The sequence below is a fragment of the Montipora capricornis genome, chromosome 7 (genome assembly GCF_036669925.1).
Source record: "Montipora capricornis isolate CH-2021 chromosome 7, ASM3666992v2, whole genome shotgun sequence".
In the NCBI taxonomy this organism is placed as follows: domain Eukaryota; kingdom Metazoa; phylum Cnidaria; class Anthozoa; order Scleractinia; family Acroporidae; genus Montipora; species Montipora capricornis.
In genome coordinates this window covers 22,236,389-22,243,888 of record NC_090889.1, presented here as the reverse complement: position 1 = coordinate 22,243,888, position 7,500 = coordinate 22,236,389, and the positions used below count along the sequence as shown (strand labels likewise).

General features: G+C 36.8%; 1 long non-coding RNA gene across 1 annotated transcript in view; it reads left to right on the top strand.

Annotated features, from left to right (window-relative positions):
• Positions 1-5,965: 5,965 nt before the first annotated feature.
• Positions 5,966-7,500, top strand: part of LOC138056436 (uncharacterized) — a 2,482-nt gene continuing 947 nt past the window's right edge. Inside the window, exons 1-2 of the long non-coding RNA XR_011133445.1 lie at positions 5,966-6,103; positions 6,719-6,767. This is a non-coding gene — a long non-coding RNA (uncharacterized lncRNA). The remainder of the gene's footprint in view (positions 6,104-6,718; positions 6,768-7,500) is intronic.

Here is a 7,500-nt window from a genome sequence, read left to right as displayed (position 1 = left end):
TTTGTTGTTGCAAGTTTGTTAGGGGTTTTAAACTTTTTTCTCTTCATGATGTATTTATTATGTTAACGAAACCTCAGAAACTGCTCGTTTTCCACCTGTTGGGGGAACCTATTATTTTCTATTCCCTGGATAGCGCTCATAACCGTCCATCAACCAAACTTCTAACCTGCGATCAGGCGTTTTTTTTTTTTTTTTATCAAGGGCGGACGAGGCGAGAGACATAAAGGGATAGACATAAAGGGATAATAGGGAGAGGGCATGATCTCAGGCTACCAAACTTCGGACTGTGGAGATCTGAGGAAAAGAATTGAGGTGCCGGAAAAGGAAAGGGAAAGTGACAAAGAATGAGAGAGTAGGCTGCCAACAAAAATTTAAGGATGTAACCGCTTCTATACATCTAAATACATACACAAATATATTTGCACATTGTCATTGATCTAATAACAAAAACAAATTGCAGCACGAGAAATTTCCAAAAAATCGTGTTGCACAAATTGCCACCCAATTACAAATGAGGCTCTACTTTTATTTCACATGCAACAGTCACTTCTCAGCAAAAGGCTCAACTTCAGGAGAAAAATGAGGAACTCAAGGATGAAACTAAAATCATTCAGAGAAAAATAAAAGATAAACAGTTTAGTCCCCCTGAAATGTTGCACACACCCAGGCCCATCTCGCCAAATAAATGAAAATACCTTCAGCACAGTCAACCATTTAAATCCATTAATATATCAATATGCATATTCTCCACACTGTTCTCCAGGCATTTCCTATAGTACATACATGTATGAGGAGAATAATTTATTCCACAATCAAGTCCTTTTTCACTTGTAGATATTTCCCATTTTCTCACGACCTTCATGTTTGATCAGTTAAGAGACATTAACATAAGGAGAAATAAAATATTGGTCACTCTTAGGGGTTAAACTAAAACCTACACCTATCAGGGTGGATTCATAGCTGCATGCCAAGACATTGCCATTCTGAGTTACCAGGGACACTGCCACATCATGTAGTAATCACATGTACATGTAGTTAGGTTCTTTTAAAACAATGATAACAAATCAGCCTTGTCATCAAATTAATTAATAAGAAATGTAAACAGAGTACATGAACATTTGCCACATAACATACTATGTATACATTAAAAAATTCAATAAGCTTGAACTCTTCGGTACCTACATGTATGACATTTTTGCATTAATTTGACTACTAAAATGGAACAAGTGAGACCTGTTCTTATCTGCCCCATTTTGAAATCATTTTTCAAAGGAGGACACATCCTTTTGCATGCTTTTCCAGCAATTTCACAAGGCGTTCACCAGACACTAAGCAGATGGTGGAGAAAATCTCTTTGTCCCTTCCAAGATGGAAAGCTTTTGTGAGGAGCTAGCCTGCGAATGCAGATTTATGGAAATACATCCACGTTTGCAGGCTAGCGAGGAGCATGCACCAGGAATGTTTGAAGATATTTTGATGCTAAATTTAACAATGAAAAGAGAGCCCCCTCACAAAAAAGAAGAAAGCTTCAAAAGTCAAGGGTTGTAGCAGTTCTGCAGAACTTGAGTTTCTTTCGAAACCAGGTAATTAACTAAAAATGTTCAAACATTTAAACAAAGGAAGTTCTGTGATGCATTTATTCAAGGAATACTATATTACTCAACGAATAGGAAACCCAAATTAATTTAAAGGGCATATAGGTGAAAAGACTCTGGCGGGCAGCATATGTAAATATGAGTCAACTAAATGCTTGATAACAAAAAACAGCTTCATATAAAATGTAAATTGAACAGAAGACATTTGTCATTAAGAACAAATTCTAATAAAATGTTGGTCTGTTCAACAGAAAAATAACAGACTACAAAAGGCCAATGGTCTTAATTTAACCCACTGGCTCCCAGGGGTTCCCCATTGACGAGTAAAATCGTCTGGCGTTAGACAGAGTAAAATACTCTGGCATTAGACAGAGTAAGATACTAAGTCTGGCCAGCTTAGGCCGGTTTGGAAATCAAAGTGTTAAAGTTTGGTGGAGCTTTCTACAATTCCCTTATGGCTGGACAAGTGATGTGGTATCTTGTTTACCCAAATTCATTGCATAACTACTAAACTGAACTTGCCAAAAAAAAAACCAAATGGAAATTGGTAAAATACTAAGGGAAGCAACTGAGGCATACATTCCAAAATATACTACACAACAATAAAAATTGAATAACATTCAGTTACAAGTATATGTAATGCAAGGGATAAGCATGTGTTAACCAGGTTACTGAGAAAGTTACAGTCAAAACAGCTCAAGCGTTCCTCTGATGAGCAGATTCATGAGTTCATTATTGCAAAGTTTATATTGGTAACCATTTGAATAATCTGTTTGTCGAATGAATAGTGCAAAATTCAACTATATCCTCAGTTGAAAACTCAAATTTTGATTGGAATATTGCTGGCTCCCGGTGCCAGGCTGCCGTGGGAATTTCACAGGCTTACTGATTTGCATAATCTTCCAAACAACTGTCATTTCACTCTAGCAACATTACCGTAATCTTACCAGTATCCTCAAACTTGAGACACCATGTTTTTGAATTAAAGATTGGATAGAGAAATAAATTTTAAAATAAAGGCAAATCACGCTTGTTACAACCTTGGCAAACTGTGCAAATTGCTGCACCTGTCAAATTCTCACGCTGGCCTGGCACCGGAAGTGAGCAATAATCCAATTAAAATTCAAGTTTTGACCTGAGGCTTGATTGAGTTTTGCATCACTCATCCGAAAAGCAGATTGTTGAAATGATTCCTGAAATCAAATCTGCAATAATGAACTCATTAATCCGCTCGTCAGAGGAACGCTTGAGCTGGTTTGACTGTAAAGTGAAGGGATTGTGTGCATGTTGTTGTATATCAGTTAATCTTCTAATCTTGTATATGGGGAAATTGTGATGTTGAATATATTTTTACATAATGTTATTGGCTGCTCTATGGGGGGAAAAAAACATTTATCATGCTCATCGAAGACGACATCCACTTCATCCATGCACAACAACTCCCATGTACCACAACTACTGCCTGGCACATGTGCACTAGTCTCATGGACATACAGCCATCTGTTTCAGCCATCACATGACCAGCAGAATGTCAAAAATTCCATTGTGTTGTCCCTGTCGTGTCCAAAACTGGTACAATCAAACAGTATAGAGGAGTGTCAATTGAAGCTATACTGAAGCACTTAAATTAAGAACCACATTAACCAATTTTTGAATTAACATAGTTACATGGCCACATCGTCCCCAGAGTACAAAACAATTAAAATGACTGATACCAAGAAAAGTTGCGAAAATCTGAGGTATAAAAAAGAGAAAGCAACAATAACCACATAATTTAATGATATGAAAATATCGTTTATTCTCATATACTTTAGCTAAATGCAGGGAAATTAGGAAAAATCAAAGTGACTTCATGAATCAAAATTCAACAAGCTTAGCAGGCGCTAAGAAAAACTTAACCAAGAAAAACTTTACAATAATTATTTGTTTTAGATACCTTGCAGACGAGGATGAACGTAGCGATAGTGACGATGATCAAAGATGATGACAAAAATCAAGAAGATCAAACAAACAAAGGAGGAGAGAATGATTTTGTCGAAAGACTCGTATCACTGGCAAGTCAAGGAGCTTGTGCATCTTGAAACAACGCCAAAGGCAAATGCGACCAATCCATTCCTTCATGATGGAAAAGACTTCTCTAATCTTCATAACAAATGGCTTTTCTAAAAACCACTCAAATATTAAAAGGTCACAACCAACAATCGCAACCATGGTTGTTTACACAGAATACGTGTTGCCCTCATATCCATCTGTTCACTAAATAGCCCAAAACTATGTTCTAAGTATCAGGATCTACAACATGATAAATTTCGACTCAGGCACATGTACAGAAGAATTTTTCATAAATGCTCATGCACTCCGCAGAAACACAACCCTGAACGCCATGTAAAGATCATGAATTCTAAACTGAACGCATGCGCATTTCATGAGAAGGGCAATGTTTACGTCATAACCTCTCGACCAATCAGCCGTTTTTATGCCCAGCGTTGAGGGCTTTTTGTTCAGACGCAATTCATTGCTGTTGTTGCGGCTTTGTTGATTTGGTGGAGTGCTAATAATGTCAAAAGCAAAATACACGAATCGTAACTGTTTTTGTAAATGGCCAAATTTTAAATTTATTGACTGTCTTTTTTTTATTTAATAAAGTAGAATTCAAAATTAAAGTTATTGTGCTGACCTTTGTTAATGTATTAAATAACTGGCCTTATGAAGCTTACAGAAGGTTAACTTTCCAAAGATGGAACTTTTGAGGGGCTTTGGGAGTGTCCCAGAAAAATATAATGTTCACAGCGCTTGGAACAATGCCCAGAAACTGATCACTACAATGTAACTCTTTGGGTCCTGGGCAATGTAATTTTCTGGTCGTGGTTGTCTACCAGGAAGGGTTTTCATTAAGTCAGCTGATGCAAGAAAGAGGTAAATATCTTAAGTAATATGATTTGTAAATTACAAAAATTTGGTTTTATCAACGGAGTTGATAATGTAAATTGGCCACCGTACAGAGATTCTAAAAGCTGACGTTTCGAGCGTTAGCCCTTCGTCAGAGCGAATCGCTCTGACGAAGGGCTAACGCTCGAAACGTCAGCTTTTAGAATCTCTGTACGGTGGCCAATTTACATTATCAACTCCGTTGATAAAACCAAATTTTTGTATACTACTTCCCCACCGACGCAGCACCACAGTTTCTTTAGAAACTACCCCTTCATTGATTTGTAAATTGTTCAGTTGTGCAATGAAGTTTCGATTGTAAGGGCCAGAGATTGTGTGGGAGAATTGTTAGCATGCTCCGTTTCAAAGAAGGAGATTGTTTTTTCTGATGCAAACCAGTGAAAGTCCTTTTCATTTGAATGTGTAAAGTGCCCCTGTGATAAAAAGATAACTTCCTTTTTCTCTTCAGGTTTTGAAAGTTGTTTTCTCAACACCTGACTTGCAAAATTTTGATCTTTGACTTTTATCCAAAGGCTGTTTTTTGAGTGTAAATTTTCAATTTCACGGTCCACCATTACTTACGTTCAAAACTGACTGAGTGGACCTCAGAGAGTTGGATCCAGGGAAAAGTGAGGTCATTTACTCAGTGGCTTAAAATTTCAGTGTGAGGATGCAGCTTATTATCATTTTTATACATTTGTATGTGAAATGCCAGTTTAAGTCTGAAAGCCCAAAACTCCCGTGCTGCCTATTAATTCTGCGGCATACACATGCATTGCATTCTTGAACTGCTGAGCCTTTGACATCATTTTCTCCTCAATCCAGCGCTCTCAAGACTTTAGTAATGACAGACCATGAAAAAGGAAAATTCCAGTTAAAATAAACAGGTGTCTTTTAAAATCAAGGCTTAAAATTTTGGTCACTTGGTGTTTAGTTAACATAGTTTTGAAATTCAAAGAAAAATAAGAATTGATTTTTTTGGTCACAGGGGCACTTTAACTGTAATTATTATTGTTTCTTGTTTAAAGTTATCTTTAGTAGGAGAGGAGGTCCCTGTCAAAAGGTAGGTTTTGAAATCTTTGATGTTTTGTCACCAAGAATTGTGTATACAGACTATACGTGTCTTCAAGTCATGTGGTCAAAAAAACAAGTTACAATGTATTTTGACATTATTTTTATTGGGAGCAGAATAAAGAACTTTGTGTACCAAACGTTTGGTTCGGTGAATTCTGCATTTTAACTCTTCTCGCTTTTAGGTACAAAGAAACAGTGACTGAGATGGTGACTGAATGTTCCCACAAGAAGCAGAATTTGAGCCTTTATTTGGGTCTGCTGCCCACAGAAAGGTATCTTGCATTTGTCTCGCTGTTAAAAATACATGTACAGTAACTTCTTACGTGATCTTTGTGGCCTCCCTCATGGATAGCTTTGTTATTAATTTTGTAAAGTCAAGTCCAGTTTATGATGATTATCTGTCAATCCAATGAAATGGAATGATTACAATTAATCAAGCCATGACAAGTCTGATTACTGCGACTTGCCTTCACAGTTACATTATGGTGTGAATAGTTGCATTACAGGTAATTTTGAACTATCATCATCATCATAATAATAATAGTAATAATAATAATATTATAATAATAATAATAATAATAATAATAATAATACCAACTTTATTCATTTAATTCAATGAAAGGGAAGGAAACCAGAGGTTATCCCTGTCGAGGGTATCAACCCACAGCCAGATGTAATATTATTGACTGAGAGTCGATTTTGATGAGGGAGGGAAACAGGTTTACCTGGAGAAAAAGCCTCAGAGTCAGGTTGAGATTGACTGAAACTCAGCCCACATACGACCTCAAGGCCAGGGTTGAACCCAGGTCACAGAGGTGGGAGGCGTGGTTAATAACCGCTAAACCACCCAGTCGTATACAAAATGACACACACACATACAGGTACTTTAAGGCATGGTTACAACACAAGTGGCAAAGTGGTACACATATACCATTTACAAACTTGAGGAAAAACATCTAATTTTGTATGTGCAAAATATGTGTGCTTTAATACTGTTAAGTAGTAAATCTGGCATTCGTTGTGCACATGTTACCTTTAGTATTGTGGCTTGTAAACCGTAGAATCTTGGAGGTTGGGGAAATTACTCTTTTTTTTTTTTTTCCTCTTTTTCTTGGGCCTAGGCACAGAGAAGTGGTACTGAGAATCGCTTAAACGGAATTCAATCATAAGGTAAGCTTAACAACTAGCCTGAAAACTTCCTCAGTCTTAGGCTGTAGCTCAAGTTGTCCGAGTTTGATAACGTTTTATTACATCTTTGACAGAATATGTTTCTGATTGGCTAATGAATAATGCATAAATAAGTGTAAGAATGCAGTATTGCAGTTGCTATGGAAACACCGCGATGGAGTAATTTTTTTTGAGTATATGAATAAAAAATCCTATGAACTTGTTCATTTGGTGATTCATTTTATGGGCACAAGTGATGTATTGAAAGTTTGCAAAATTGCTCAAGCTGTACTGTCGCTCACAGAACCAATCAAAATCAAGAATTGTTTAATACTGTACTTACCATTAGTCAGAAAAAGAGGTTTGTTGTTTTTAAAAGAAAAGTAAACATTGTTATGGCAATTTATAGTTTTAGATATAACCCATTTCACTCCTCAGCCACCTCCCCAGAGTTGACGAGCAAAATCGTGTGGCGTTAGACAAAATCTGTTAAATCTCATTCACGGGAGTGCATGGGTTAAAGGATTTCTTACTCTCCTCGCTGTTGCAGTAAATTGCTACCCAATCAAGAGAATGTGATGAAAATTTCTACTATGATTTAAACCATTGCATTCTCAGAAGATCTTAATCCTTGTAATCCACAACAGAAATAGAGGATATTACATGGCTGCGCAGGGAAACAAATTGTCTCTTAGAGGGCTGAAAGTATCTGACGAGTGAGTGAAGCGTACAAGTG